Below are 16,030 nucleotides of genomic sequence, written 5' to 3'. Positions count from 1 at the left end.
ATCAACTGCTGTAATAAGAGTTGTGCTTCCTTTATAATCTTAATGTACAGTATGCGGGTGCTGTAATACTCCAGAGTGCAAGTACAAGTAGAACCCAATTTACCACACTAGAAATGAGAAAAGATACCTGCTGTGAGAATATGAATAGTGAGTCCGACTTACAGGAAGCCCAGAAAACTTCAAGTGTGTTTCCCTCAATGGTAAGGTAAGAAGTAACATTAAAAAAAGCATTTGAAGTACATTGAGAAACCTGCTAAATATGACAGGATGTAAGAAGCGTTTAGCATTTGCCCTGAATAATTGGATATGTCTTTCAAAGCCAGTAACATTGTAGAAGTTATAGGTGAGAATTCTGAAGAACGCACAGATTAGCGAGCAGAAGAACACCAGACCATGGTGGAATACCGCGCAGCACCATTTGCTATCCAACTTAGGCTGGAGTTCAGCTACTGAGGATTCATTTTAATATAAGTCCATCAGAAATATTACAAAACTTTATATTTGATGTGTAATCAAATGCCAAGGCCAGTAGCTAGAGATTACATTGTGAGTTTGAAAAAGCTAGCAAAACTGTAATTTTGCAATATTTCTTGGCAAAGCACTGAGCGAGACAATAGGGTAGAGCTTCTGGGTAAGTCAAGGCTGATTTTCACCAAAACACTTGGATCGCCACTACAGTGGAGATGGCACTGAATAATGTAAGTATGAGTTGACCTTGGATTCTAGGACACCGGTTATTGAAAACACAGTGGAATCATCTTAATCTTCTTCTTGGTTCTTTCAGTTCTGATGATAATGGTAAGAAACCAGCAGTTTCTTAGATGTATGGACAGACTTATGAGAGAATTTAGGTGACACTTTATGGCATAGAATTTAATATTTGAAGTACCATGTGGAAAGGCTGCTAGTTTAGAAATGCCATGTAAGAATTTTGCTTTGATGTGATTCTAGAGCACAGGATTCAGGTAAGCGGAAGGAAAAACTAATGACACCCCTTCTTTTTCAACAGTTTTGTGCCACATGATCACAAGCAGTAGCTTCAGCAAGAAAGCCTTGGCCACAAGGATCAAAAAGAAGGAAATAATGTCCATGGGGGTGGATGAAAAGATTGCCAGAGCCACTTGTATATATGCCTCTTGAGGTGAATGATGGAATGAGATATTTCTGCAGAACACCATGTAAACAGTTGGTGAATAATGGTAGCCTGGAGTGGAGCCATGGAATAGTGAATCCAAAGATACTACTGGTACAGACAGGTACAATGTCTGTACTCAGGATTTTGGAATTGTTCACATGAAAGTCCTGAGCTGAAGCTGAACGTCTGGGATTTATCAGATCTATGTCAAGAGTGCAGGTGCTCATAGCCTAACTGAAACATAATAAAATTTCTCATTATCAGGACTTTGAACTTTAATTACAGAAAAGCAGTATGTTACTTGTTTTTCCAAAAAGAACAACTTCAGCAACGTTCCCTGGATCTCTCAAAATTCCTAATCGTCGTGGCAATCCCTCGAGGTCGGGATGATGGTCTTCGCTCTGAAGAAGTGGCCCACAGAGCAAAGTACACGCCTGTGGGTGTAATTGTTTAACGTGTACTTGATGTTGCACTCCAAGAAGCACACGATGCTTCACAAATCAACCAACTGATTCCAGTGGCATGGAAACCACGATGATTGGAGCTGATGGATTTGTTGCAGCCTTCATCCGCCTTCACAGCCGTTGTAATGGTGACATGCCAATGACACAGATTATAAACACAGGAGATTCTGTAGATGTGGACAGACTCAGCAAGTCAGGCAGCATCTGTGGAGGGAAATAAACAGTTGATGTTTATGAGGTAGTGACCCTTCATCAGGACTGAAGAGGAAGGGAGCACAAGCCAGAATAAGGTCGTGTGTGGTTGGCAGGAGGAGGAAAGAGCCTCAGCCCAAAACATCAACTGTTTATTTCCCTTCATAGGTGCTGCCTGGCTGAGTTGTGCATGTTGCACAGATCATATTGTTGATTTATAAAACAAATTAGGTAACAATTTATTAACAGCACAGATTTCAAATTTCAGCTCCAAGTGCAGTTTGTTTGAGAGTATAGCAGCAGTCTGGACTTCCACTGCATCACCCAGGTACTGAGATCTCACTCATCGCAGAATCAGGCATTAGCCTTTATCAATGACAATGTTACTCCAAAGGCCTCATAGGATTAACTAACTTAACCCCTGCCCAGTCGGGGGGTAACCATATCAAATCTTGACTTTTGGCAAATCACAAAATAGATCATAGGTAGTAACTTTTTACATAACTGGTATTAAACACGACAAGAAATAAAAAACTTACTGTGGAATTATTTTTTAATTATCATTTTCCTGTGTAATTGAATATAATCAACAGTTTGAAATGATTGCTGAGTGTCATGGAGATTCGTCATGTATGTCTCCCATGGTAACCAGAAAAAAAAAACTATTTTCTTCTGTGTTTACATATCAAATCAGACTTTATTGGTTTTGTTTCATACAGACTGCAAAAATGCACATTTCCCGGCCTCTGTGCAGCTGAGTTTGAAGTTTGGGTGTTTGATTAGAGGTTTAATTCATCTATAATTTATCATCAGCACACAATGCAGTATATCATCCAATATCTCAAGATGTCAGAGATGTCAGAGATCAATATTCAAGGAATATTGATCAAATTGGGCAATATAAATGAAGTCTAGAAGGATGGAGTGTGCATGAAGCTACATGTACTGTCCGCTTGCAAGGCAAAACCCTTAAGGTTGCTGTCTACATTAAGACAGGGAGTAATAGTAGATGATAGTGAATATGTGATTGAAAAGCAACTGCATCAATGTTGTACAGAGATCTAGAGAAGAAATCCAGGCCATATAACCACATAGATATAATTGGTGGCTTTGGTGACAATGGGTAGATGAAAATCAGGCTGAAAATACACATATTGGGAGTGATGGGTAAAGCAGCTATAGTCAAAATCTCAGAGTTAAGAGCAGTTGGAATTGAAGTAGTTTTGGAACTTGAAGAGGCTGTAACATCTATTAACTAATGTTCAAGTTTTGTTCTGAGGTCTTTAATTTCTACTGAACCTGATGACTGGTGAGGATTTCAACGTGCAATCCTGGATCTAGGGAAATTGACTGCCATAGGTGAATGTATAGCTCCTCATAATTTAAGCACAACACACAAAAAGCTGAAGGAACTCAACAGCATGGAGGAAGGGGGAAAAAACAGTCGATATTTTGGGTTGAGAACCTTAATCAGGACTGAAAGAGGGGAAGGGGTGGATCTAGGTGAGGGGGCACGATAGGTGGGGGAGGGGAAGAGGAAGAGTAATAATTATGTAAGAAGCTGGGAACTGGTCGGTAGAAGTAACAAATGGCTGGAGAAGTTGTAATTGACAGATCACAGAAGACTCCACCCTCGATCTGCCCATCACCTACCTACACATTTCTCTCTCTGTTTCCCCTCCTCAGTCCCTTCCCTTTATTCCATGGTCCTTTGTCATTAATGGACAGTAAATATTATTTTCTCCAAACAGATCATATCAAGAACATTTTGATCACTGTAGATTGCAAAGGCAATAATGTCTGACAAGTGTTTGCAGCAAAAATTATTGCAGTCCAGAGAAGTCCTAAAGTATTATTCAGTGGGGCTGTCTCAAAACTTTTTCCAGAAATAAATGTCTTACATTATGATGATGGCAGTTGTAATTAATCCTCAATCGCATATATTACAGATCTTAGCATTGGAGTATTTTAAGTTTGTTTGCATGTAAAAATTTTCAAATTATTTTTTTTGTGAACCATAGCTAATTGAATCCCTGTCTGGAACTGCACAGATCTTGTTCACAACTTCCCTGGAAGCTGTATACTCAGGTTAATCTCATATTTTGTTCAATAATGTCACCCTGGTATGAATTATTAACAGACAATAGAAATATCTGTTATCATCCAAGAAAATTCCCTTTCTTTGTTCTACTAACTATATGTATTTGCCTCTAGGAGTCTGAATTAGTTCAACCCAAACTGCTGGGATGAAAGGCTGTTCTTAAAGTTTAAGCTTTCAACAAGTTTTCTTAGGGTCATGTTAATACATGACTTTGCTTTATTCAGTAGAAATCTCATCACAATACTTAACCTATTTTCAAAGTGCTCGATGCTAAGATCTGTGTGCAAAATGTTAAGAATGTGGATTTTTCGGACTAACATTCAACATCTTGCCAGATACAGAAACTGCACAAAAACATCAGCATATTCTGTGGTGATTTGTAAACGATGTATTGACAGGCTCAGAGGATTTGTTTTTCAATACAATGACTTTAATGAGGTAAGAACAAAAGAACTGATGACAAGCAACACAGATATTAGGGTAGATAGACAAAAGATTGGTCAAAGTAATACTGTAAGGAAGACCAAGAGGGGTAGATAGATGGATGGGTTTAGGGAGGAATTCCAGAATTTAGGGCTTAAGGTACAGTTGCCAGTTGTACAATGAATATAGGTATTGCATATTGTACCAGGTATTCAGCTGCAGGAAATTGCATACCTAGGGAAGGGTAGGGAAAAAAATGAAAATAACTATAAATGCTTTAGAATTATCTGAGTAAAGCAGTTAAAAGTACATCACCTATTCAGAATATACTGTAATTAGATGCCATAGATGACACTTGATATAAATACTGGCAGGCTATGTTTCAAGTGACATATAGTGTAAGGCTTCTCGGTTGGTGAATCTGTGGAATTCTTTGCCACGGGTGGCTGTTGAAGTCATGTCTTTATGTACATTTAAGGCAAAGGCTGATGGATTCTTCATTGGTCAGGGCATGAAGGGATATGGGGAGACGGCAGGAAATTGAGGCTGAGAGGAAAAATGATGAAATAGTGTAACAGCTTTGATGGTCCAAATAGCCTAATTTTACTCCTGTATCACATGGCCTTTTTTATCGAATGACTAGAACTGCTGATTTGGAAAAGGCAAAAGGTGGAGGTGTGTGTTTCATGATGAACTCTCAGTGGTGTTCTGATAAGGCAAATACCATTTCTTCTATTTACCCAGGGAGTTCTCAATAATCTTGACCACAATTTGCATACCACCTACAGCCAACTATAATCAAACACTTGAGATTCTGCATGATGCCGTCTCCAAACGAGAAACAGTCCATCCAGACACATTTCAAATCATAGTCAGGGACTTCAGCCACGTTTATTTGAAGAAATCCAAGCCCAATTACCATCAGCATATAAGCTGTAGCACCAGAAGTCCAAACACACTAGACCACTGTTATACTAAGATAAGGAATGCCTATCGTTCCATGCTCAGACGATATTTCGGTAAATTGGATCACTTGTCAGTCCTTCTCCTACCTGCATACAGGCAGAGGCTAAAGAGCAGAGAGGTGGTTTTGGGAGGCAGAGGAATGGCTATGGGATTGCTTCCAGTCAGTGGACTGGGCTGTGTTCAAGGTCTCATCTGTGGGTCTGTATGAATACACCATGGTTTAATGGACTTTATTAAAACAGTTATAGATGAGTGTGTCCCCACAAAATCATTCAGAGTCTTCCCCAATCAGAAGCCCTGGAAGAACAATGAGATCTGCAATCTGCTGACAGCTTGAGGCATTCAAATCTGGTGACCAAGAAACTTGCAAGAGGTCCAAGTACAATCTCTGGAAAGCCATCGCACAGGTGACTTGGCGATTCTGAATTAAACTTAAATCGACGAAGGATGCTCAACCGTTGTGGAAGGGCTTGAATATTATCACCTCTTACAAAGTTAAATCAAGCGACGTAGGCACAGCAGGGCTTCACTTCCAGATGAGCTCAATGCCTTCTATGCTTGCTTTGACCATGGAGGAACCATTACAAACTCCCACAGCTCCCAATGATCCTATGATTTCGGTCTCGAGTCCGATATGCAAGCAGCCTTCAAAAAGGTGAGCCCACAGGGTACTTGGCCAAGTATTAAAGACCTGTGCTGAACAACTGGCTGGAATGTTCACTAAGACCTTTAACCTCCTGTCTCAGCAGTGTGTGGTACCCACCTGCTTCAATTATACTGGTGCCCACGAAGAGCATAGTGACCTGCCTCAATGACTATTGCCCAGTAACATTTACAACCACAGTGAAGTGCTAGTGATGAAACATATTAACTCCTGGCTAAGAAGCAACTAAGATCCACTCCAATTTGCCTACCGGAGCAACAGGTCCACAGCAGGTGCCATCTCATTGGTTCCTCAATCAACCCTGAAACATCCAGACAGCAAAGATGCATACATCAAGATGTTCTTTATCGACTATAGCAAACAACATCTCCAATACAATCTCCATCAGAACAGGTGCACCACAAGGCTGTGTTCTTAGGTCCTTGCTCTACTCGCTTCATATTTATGACTGTATGGCTAAGACCAGCTCCAATGCAATACTCAAGATTGCTTACCACACCACTGTGAATCAAAGGTGGTGATGAATCAGCACATAGGAGGGAGATTGAAAATCTGGCTGAGTGGTGACATAACAACAAACTCTTACTCGATGTCAGCAAATCCACAGAGCTATTTATTGGCTTCAGAAGGAAACCAAAGGTCCACGAAACAGTCAGTCCTCATCAGAGGATCAGAGGTAGAGAGGTGAGGGTCAGTAACTTTAAATTCCTCAGTCTTATTATTTTAGAGGGCCTGTCCTGAGCCAAGCACATAAATACAATTATGAAGAAAGCACAGCAGCACCTCTGCTTCCTTAGGAAGTTGATGGGATTTAGCATGATACGTAAAACTTTGACAAACTTCTATGGATGTGTAGTGGACAGTTTATTGACTGGCTACATCATAGCCTGTTATGGAAACACCAATGCCTTCAACAGAAAGTCCTACAAGAATTAGTGGATACGGCCCAGTCCATCACGGGTAAAGCCCTCGCCACCATTGAGAACGTCTACATGGAATGCTGTCGTAGGAAAGCAGCATACATCACCAGGGACACCCAGCACCCAGGACTTGCTCTCTTCTTGCTGCAGCCATCAGGAAGATGATACAGGAGTGTCAGGCCTCACACCACCAGGTTCAGAAAGAGTTACTACCCCTCAACAATCAGGCTCTTCAACCAAAGGGGACAACTTCACTCAACTTTATTTGCCTCATCATTGAAATGTTCCCACAACCAATGGACTCTTCATCTCATATGCTCAATATTTATTGCTTATTTATTATTATTTCTTTTTTTAAAATTTGCAGTTTTTTTCTCTTCTGCATTCTGGTTGAGCACCCAGGTTGGGCAGTCTTTCATTGAGTCCATTATTGTTATTATTCTATAGATATATTGAGTATGCCCATAAGAAAGTGACATGGTTGTACATGGTGACAAGTACTGTATGTACTTTGATAATGAATTTACTTTGAACTTCGAACTATTTGTATTCCTTCAAATCAAAGGGTGAACTAGATACAGCTGAATCAAATCAAGCAATACTTGATCCATCCTCTATAAAAAAAGAAAATCTGCTAATTATTCTGCCTGGATAATAAAATAGCCTAGGCTTCTATTCTGCATTACCAAACAATTCCTGAAACCACTTGTCCCATATATAACTTTAGCACATATGTTAGGACCTGCATCTGTAGATTTCTAGAGATGTACTGTGGGGAGTACTTTGAGGGGTTGTATCAAAACCTGCTATGGAGGCTCCAATATGCAGAACTGAAAGAGCCAGCTCCTCCACGGGCACAACTCTCCCCATTATCAAGAACATTTTCAAAAGGCAGTGCCCCACAAAGGTAGCATCTATCTCCTGGCCCTCTTCTCATTGCTACCACCAGGGAGGAGGTACAGGACCCTGAAGACCCACAGTCAACTATTCAAGAATGGCTTGAAAATGATGCTTGAATAGCTTCCTCAGTGTCATCAGATTTCTGAATGGTCCATGAAAACTACCTCACTATTCCTCTTTCGCACTATTTACTTATTTATTACAGCTTGCAGTAGTTTATGTCTTGTCCCGTACAGTTGATGCAAAATAAGTTTCACCACAGAAGTCCATGACAATAAATCTGATCCTTATTCTGTATATTCTACACTGATCTACTATACATTCAAAATCATCCATTTGCAAGCAATGAAGGAAAGACAACAGCTATACTTCATTAGGAGTTTGAGATTTGGTGTGTCAACTAAAACACTCGAAAACTTCTACTAGCATACCCTTGGAGAGCATTCTGACTGGTTGCATCTCCATCTGAAATTGGGGAGGGGGCTACTGCATAAGCTCAAAACAATTTGTAGAAACTTGTAAAATCAGTCAGCTCCATCATGGTCACCAGCCTCTGCAGCATCCAAGACCTCTTCAAGGAGCAGAAGACAGCATCCATCATTAAGGATCCCCACCACCCAGGACATGCCCTCTTCACACTTTTACCATCGGAAGAAGATACAGAAGCCTGAATGTATGCACTCAGTGATTCGGGAACAGCTTCTTCTCCTCTGCCATCCAATTTCAAAATGGACCATCAAGTCCATGAACACAATCTCACTACTTTTTTATTTCTGCTATTTTGCACCTACTTATTTTAACTTAACTATTTAATAGACATATATTTATTATATACTTAATATAACTCAAGTTTCTTCTCTATATTTATCAAGTATTTCATTGTACTGCTGCCATAAAGTTAACAAATTTCATGACATACTGTATACCAGTGATACTAAATCCGATTCTGATTCTGTAAAATGTTATCTTTGGCCACACGATGGTGCTGTTTCCTCAGAAGTGTTATAATATGCCAAATGTTCATCTCATTAGAGACTTTTGCATAATCAAAGTTCAAAATAAATTTATTATCAAACTACATATATCACTGCATACAACCTTGAGATTCATTTTCTTGCAGGCAGTCACAGTAAGTACAAAGAAACACTATATAATTAATAAAAAAACTGCACACAAGATGGACAACCAATGTGCAAAATATAACAAGCTATGCAACTACAAAACTAAACAAACTAATAATAGGAAAGAAGCATCAAGAACAAGAGATGAAGAGCACTTGAAATAAGTCCATAGGCTGTGGGAACAGTTCAGTGTTGGGGTGAGTGAAGTTATCCCCTCTGGTTTAAAAGCCTACCCAGAAATACCTTAATTTTACCCTGATGTAATGGCATTATAATAGATGTGCCCTTGACGTCACAATCTACCTCATTATGATCTTGCACATTATTGTCTACCTGCACCGCATTTTCACAAAAGCTGTTGCACGTTATTCTGCATCTTGTTATTGCTTTATCTTGCACTACCTCAATGCACTGTGTAATGATTTGATCTGTATGAAAGTATGCAATTCAAGCTTTTCACGCGATCTCAGCACACGTGACAATCAGAAACCAATTCCAGTGCCAAAATTCCACTGAACTTGTGGGCATCCACTTCTCTGACATTGTTTACAGTCAAGCGACAGCTCAAAGTTCTTGAGATCTGGATCCTGTAATGTCATCAAACTGTACAACATTTTAAAATTATTTTAAAGCAATCACAATTACAACAAAGCAGGAAGAAAGCAGAAACTTATAATCTTTTTAAACATACAATGGGGTGTTTAAGATCGGAATATAAAGTAGAAGCTGAAATACAAATAATTTTTTAAAATGCCCAATGGAATAGCTAGATGCAAATGGATTATACTGATAACTATAAAGTGTTACATTTTGGTAGTGGAAAAAAATGAGAAGATGAACTGAAGGGCACAAATTTTCAAGAGGCGCAAGAGCAGAATGATGAAAATGGATTTGATTGAAAATGGATGGTAAAAATACAGGCTCAAGATGGTAAAAAAATTGATGGGGAAAAGGAGCAGCAATGCACAAGTGAAAGCAAATATGGTAAGGTTATCAAATATATTCACAAGTCTGGATTTCATTAAATTTTTGTTTAAATTATGAGGTAGCCGTATATGTAGAGAAGAGTCAAATTGATTGTTGAATTGATTATTGTGGGAGTCACATAAAATGGTTTTAGTTTACCTGATATTCTAGACCCATTTACCAGAAAGTGTTTATAGTCTTATTCAAAGATCTAGCTCAATTACAAGAACAATTATTCCTACCTTGTAAAAATAAGTTAATATTTTAATCCATTATTAATAACCAACAATCATATTCTTATAAATTGCATATTCAAAGCCCCTTTTCTTTGGGCCTTACCTTAAGGGACCGGAACTATACATAAGCAAATTGATTTTGAATGACCTGCTCAAGATACATATGCTTATCCGGAACTCACTCTGTGATGAGCTTGGCTGGCTTGCTACAAAAGGTAATGTAGGCTCTCAGTTAAGAAGCCATTTTTGCCAATCCAGGAAGAAACAAATGTACTGATAATTAAAAATCAAAGCAGATGGACCCAATTTTCATTCTTGAGTTTCACAGTGATACTATTTAATACTACAGAAGCAATAATGATACATTTATTTGGTATCATTGGGTCTGAAAAAAATTACCATAATTCTATCAGACTCATATTAAAAACAAGTATTTATTAGCATTGAATGAATTGTGTTGGAGCAGCTGTTGGCTAACTATACCACTGCCAAATCTAACAAACAATAAGCATGAAATAAGACATTCTGTCTGGTTGCATCATATCCCGGAGGCTCCAATGCACAGATTCACAAGAGGCTGTAGAAGGTAACACACATAAAAGTTGCTGGTGAACGCAGCAGGCCAGGCAGCATCTCTAGGAAGAGGTGCAGTCGACGTTTCAGGCCGAGACCCTTCGTCAGGACTAACTGAAGGAAGAGTGAGTAAGGGATTTGAAAGTTGGAGGGGGAGGGGGAGATCCAAAATGATAGGAGAAGACAGGAGAGGGAGGGATGGAGCCAAGAGCTGGACAGGTGATAGGCAAAAGGGATACGAGAGGATCATGGGACGGGAGGTCCGGGAAGAAAGACAAGGTGGGGGGGACCCAGAGGATGGGCAAGAGGTATATTCAGAGGGACAAAGGGAGAAAAAGGAGAGTGAGAGAAAGAATGTGTGTATAAAAATAAGTAACAGATGGGGTACAAGGGGGAGGTGGGGCATTAGTGGAAGTTAGAGAAGTCGATGTTCATGCCATCAGGTTGGAGGCTACCCAGACGGAATATAAGGTGTTGTTCCTCCAACCTGAGTGTGGCTTCATCTTTACAGTAGAGGAGGCCGTGGATAGACATGTCAGAATGGGAATGGGATGTGGAATTAAAATGTGTGGCCACTGGGAGGCTGTAGAAGGTGATCCTTTTCAGGAACTCAGTTTTTTTAAAATCACTGACATACAGGATATTTGTTGTTTTGTGGCAGCAGTGCAGTGCGAAGACAAAAACTATAAATTACATAAAAATAATGCAAACTAAAAGAATAATGAGATTGAGCTCATGAACGGTTCGGAAATCTGATGGTGAAAGGGAAGATGCTGTTCCTAAATCATTGAGTGTGTATCTTCAGGCTCCTGTAACCTCCTCCCTGATAGTAATAATAAGAAGAGGGCATGTCATGGATAGTGATGGTGTTGCCTTCTTGAGGCATCATATCTTGAAGGCATCCTTAATGGTGGGGAGGGTTATGCCCTTAATAGAGCTGCCTAAGCCTATCACCTTCTACAGTCTCTTGTGAATCTGTGCATTGGCGCCTCCATACCAGGATATGATGCAACCAGTCAGAATGCTCTCTATAGACATCTATGGAAATTTGGTAGTCTTTGATGACATACCAAATCTCCTGACGAAGTAGAGCCACTGGTGTGTCTTCTCGTGAATGCATCAATGCGTTGGGCCAAGGATAGATCCTTTGAATTGCTGATATCCAGGAATTTGAAGCTGCTCACCCATAACATGGCTGACCTTTCAATGAGGACTGGTGAGTGTTTCCCCAACTTCCCCTTCCTGAAGTCCACAATCAGTTCTTGTGTCTTGCTGATGTTGAGTGTGAGGTTGGTATGACACCTAACACCCAGCTGATCTATCTCACTCCTGGAAGCCTCTTCGCCATCTTAGATTCTATGAATAATAGTGTCATCACTGTATTTATAGATGATGTTTGAGCAGTGTCATGAGTATAAAGAGAATAGAGCAGTGGGCTAAACATGCATCCTTGAAGTACGCCTGTCAGCGATAGTCAGCGAGGAGATTTTACTACGGATCCACACTGACTGTGGTTTCCCAATAAGGAAACGGAGGATCCAATTGCAGAGTGAGATACAGCAGACCAGGTTTTGAAGCCTGGTTATTAGTACTGAGGGAATGATGCTATTGAATGACAAGCTGTAAGCAATAAACAATAGCCCAATATATTTTAACAAGTAATTGATAAACCATAGCCCAATGTATGTCTTGTGGTTATCTCAAGATGTCCTTTAGTATTTTACAACCAATAAAGTAGGTTTTCAAATTCAGTCACAGTAGCAATGCAAAAATGCCAATTGAGTTGAAGTATTGGGAAGAGGGAGGAATGGAAACAATGGTACCATATCAATGATACCTACCCAAGAAAGGACCTGTGATTAGAAGGGAAAAGATTGGCATTAGAAATAATCTTATTAAAAAGTTAATTTTTTTTATACATGTGTTCTGTCCCATTTGATCAGAACAATTGCATCATCTGGCAGTTAAAGCAGAATATGAACTAAATTGAAATGTTTATAAGAACGAATATACAAACTTCGTTGATTCCTGATTCTCCAAAAGCACAACACATATAAGAATTTTTTCAGTGCATCATTGGTTCAAATTTCCTCAATCCTTTTCATCTTAAAGTTGCCCATCACCATCAACAAGCTTCTCTTAATTGTCAACTAATGGGAATGTGTACACTCTGTAGCAACTAAATGCCAGAACTAAGCTGACCACGTTCCACAATGAGACCCTCAAAAACATGGACCACTTGCTTCACTGTGGGGACGAAACAGACAATATCTCTTGAGCTCTTTCTTGAGAGAAGACTACCAGGTGGACAGAGAAGATGAATCAAGGATGTGCTTTGAATAAATGCGCATCCTCACAGGCTCCTGGGACCTCCTGTTTCCGAGATTGTATGGCAAACCATGAGGTCATGTATCAGAAAGCACCTGAAGTACTGTGTCGCTGGCAGAAAGAGCAAACTGCCTTCAAAGTACTCACCCATTTGCCCTGACAGCTGTCTTCTGCTGTGTGTGTGTGTGTGTGTGTGTGTGTGTGTGTGTGGAATCTGCATTTGGCACATTAACCTCTTTAGCCACCTCAGAACCCACAAAGCCTGTGTGAAAGCAAATCATGCTTGATCTCAATTCTACACACTTAGTAGTAAGAGGGATATTAGAGCAAAGGTGTGGAGAATGAAGAACACAGTAGTGATGGGGGGGGGCTGTCTGATCATTTCAATATTCCTTTATAAAAGGATTAGTAGAACTTAAATTACTTGTTTAGGTGAAAGTGTTTCTGGAATAACATAATATACAATAAGATGAGAAATTTAAATACTCTAATTTAGCATTGATGTTCTAACATATTTCAGGCAAGATAAGCATTGTGAATTTACAAAGATTTGGATGTATACGAGTCTAATAGGGGAACACTGAGAAAAGAAATCATTCTACTCAAGAACAAATACAAGTACAAATACAATAATGCATGAAGTTACTCCATCACTGCAGTCAATCACTGACTGATAAGATAGATGTTTCATTAGCATTCGACAGCATTAATTTAATTTTGTTCATCCAGGACTTTCAAAGACACTTTTTTTGTATATTTAGAACATCGTGACCAAAGATTGTATAGCTCAAATATAGGAATACTGTCAAAAATATTTGGAGTAGATATCTTAAAGCTTAATTCATAAATCAAAAGAGCTAAAGAACAGATAGCATCGCCTAAGTGAGAGGTCTCTACAGATCACAGTCCTTCGCAGAGAATATTTAACCACAGTTCAAAAAAATTATTAATGTTGGAAACATAATGCTGTTGGTAGCTCCAAATCCACTGGGACTGCTAAACGTGGTCTTCTTTGAAATCACATGCCTCATTGCATGAACAATGGAGCATCCTTAATAATATTGGCTTGCCATCCGCCTTATGGCTCTGCTACCATCCAGTGTAGCAATATTAATTATAAAGCAGACTACATTCCAAGAAAAAGGTTCCTACTGTTATTTTACATAACATGAAGCTATATAAATTGCATGCATCAAGAACTGGAAGTTCTAAAAAAATAAATTTTATGTTGATTTATTTACTGTTTTTTTCCCCCCACATAAATTCAATGAGACCGAATTTATTTCATATCCCAAATTTTTGGTTGGTTATTTGTGAATTCTGTAAAGATGAAGTTCCATAACCTGAATGTCATAATGTGAGTGTCACCTGTACTAGAAGTGACATGCCTGGCTTACTGTTTGAAGGGACTATGTTGATTTATAGCAGACGGGGTTCAAGTATTACTTCAAGGCTTTAGATTTATATTCCATCTGGCCGAGCAGATTAAATTTGCCTAGATACTGATTTGGATCACACCAGAAGATTTCCTGGGAACCAGGGCTCACATCTGTATGGGGAATTCCTGGTGTGTTGGGTTGATCGCCATTAACTGCAGAAATGTTGCCTGTTCCTTCTTTTATTAGTTTGCATTTCAGTTGTCACAGTGATAAACTTACAAATTTTATAGCTAGTATTTACTACCCATATCACCAGGCTAAAATTCTGATGTTTTTTTCCCAAACAGACCACATGCATTCCAAATTAGAAAATTAACAAAAGGTAACAATTTAACAACTGTGCTCTTGGCCTTGAGGAAACAAATAATTACATTGAAAGGTGTGTGACATTGACTTACAACTTAAACTGCAACATTTGCAATCTGATGTAAGCTTATTGGAAGGAAAATAAAAGTGCAGTTTGAAACACGTATAGACTTTTGAGTTTTTGAAAGAGATCCAAGAACTAAAAGCATGGGATATTTTACCAAGGAGATCCAGTATCAGTCATCATCTCCCTTCTGCACTCATCCTCACTCCAAACAATTTTTAGCATTTATTTGGTCCATTTTACAATAAGTTAATGCCTGATTTATTACAATCTTCAAACTTAGAAATAATTTGTGCCACTAAGGTTAGATGCTACAGTTGTAATGTTAATCCAGGTTCCAGTTCTTTATTCTGGAAGTTTAATGCAAACATTTTTTCTTGTGCCAACAGTGAAACTTCTGCAGCACATTTTATATCAATCAATTAAAACACCTCCCTGTAGCTCCTTGCAAATAGGAAGCAAAATTAATTTTAAGGTACAAAAAAATCAATTTAGCAAATGCCAAGTTTTAATAAATCTATACAAAGGATAAACAAGTCAATTAAATCTACAATCAACCTTCCAAATTAGACATGACATATATTCTGTTTTAGAAGTTGTTCAGATTTTGGTGCTTTTCAAATAGTTTCTGAAATCTCAGAATATAGACCTTTGATTTTGTCATAAAAGAACCTTCGAACTTTTAGGAGTAAACCCCATGGTATACATTTTTAGAGCTTTATTAGATACTGAGTTGGCATGCAAACAGAGTCAATTGATCTGACAACCATTCAATCAGATCAAAGCTATGAAGTCCATGTGAATGGTAATAGAGAATTCAGCTACTCACTGGAGAAGGCTACAAGAATATGTTCATCTTTAATGATCAAAACAGTCTAGTATTACACCAATCTCCAGAACTATGTAGGGCTCTAGCCCAGTTGTTGCAATACAGCTTCAACACTTGCAACTAAGCATGCGGAAAATCACCCATAATACATCTTAATTACAAAACAGGACAAATCTACTCTTAATTATCAGGAAAATTATAGACCATGTTGTTGACACAGGCTCAATAGACTGAACAAATATGCTCAATTTAAGTTTTGCAATGATTATTCAGCTGCAGATCTCTTTCATAATCTTGGTCCAAATGTGGACTGGATATGAATTCCACATGAGATGGTGTTGACATCAAGGATCCCTGGTAAAAGCCGTAATAATAAGGAGATAACACTTCTATGACAGGAGTA

The sequence above is a fragment of the Mobula birostris genome, chromosome 7 (assembly GCF_030028105.1).
Source record: "Mobula birostris isolate sMobBir1 chromosome 7, sMobBir1.hap1, whole genome shotgun sequence".
Classification (NCBI taxonomy): Eukaryota; Metazoa; Chordata; class Chondrichthyes; order Myliobatiformes; family Myliobatidae; genus Mobula; species Mobula birostris.
The sequence above is the reverse complement of the archived record's forward strand: the minus strand, read 5'-3'. Positions refer to the sequence as shown.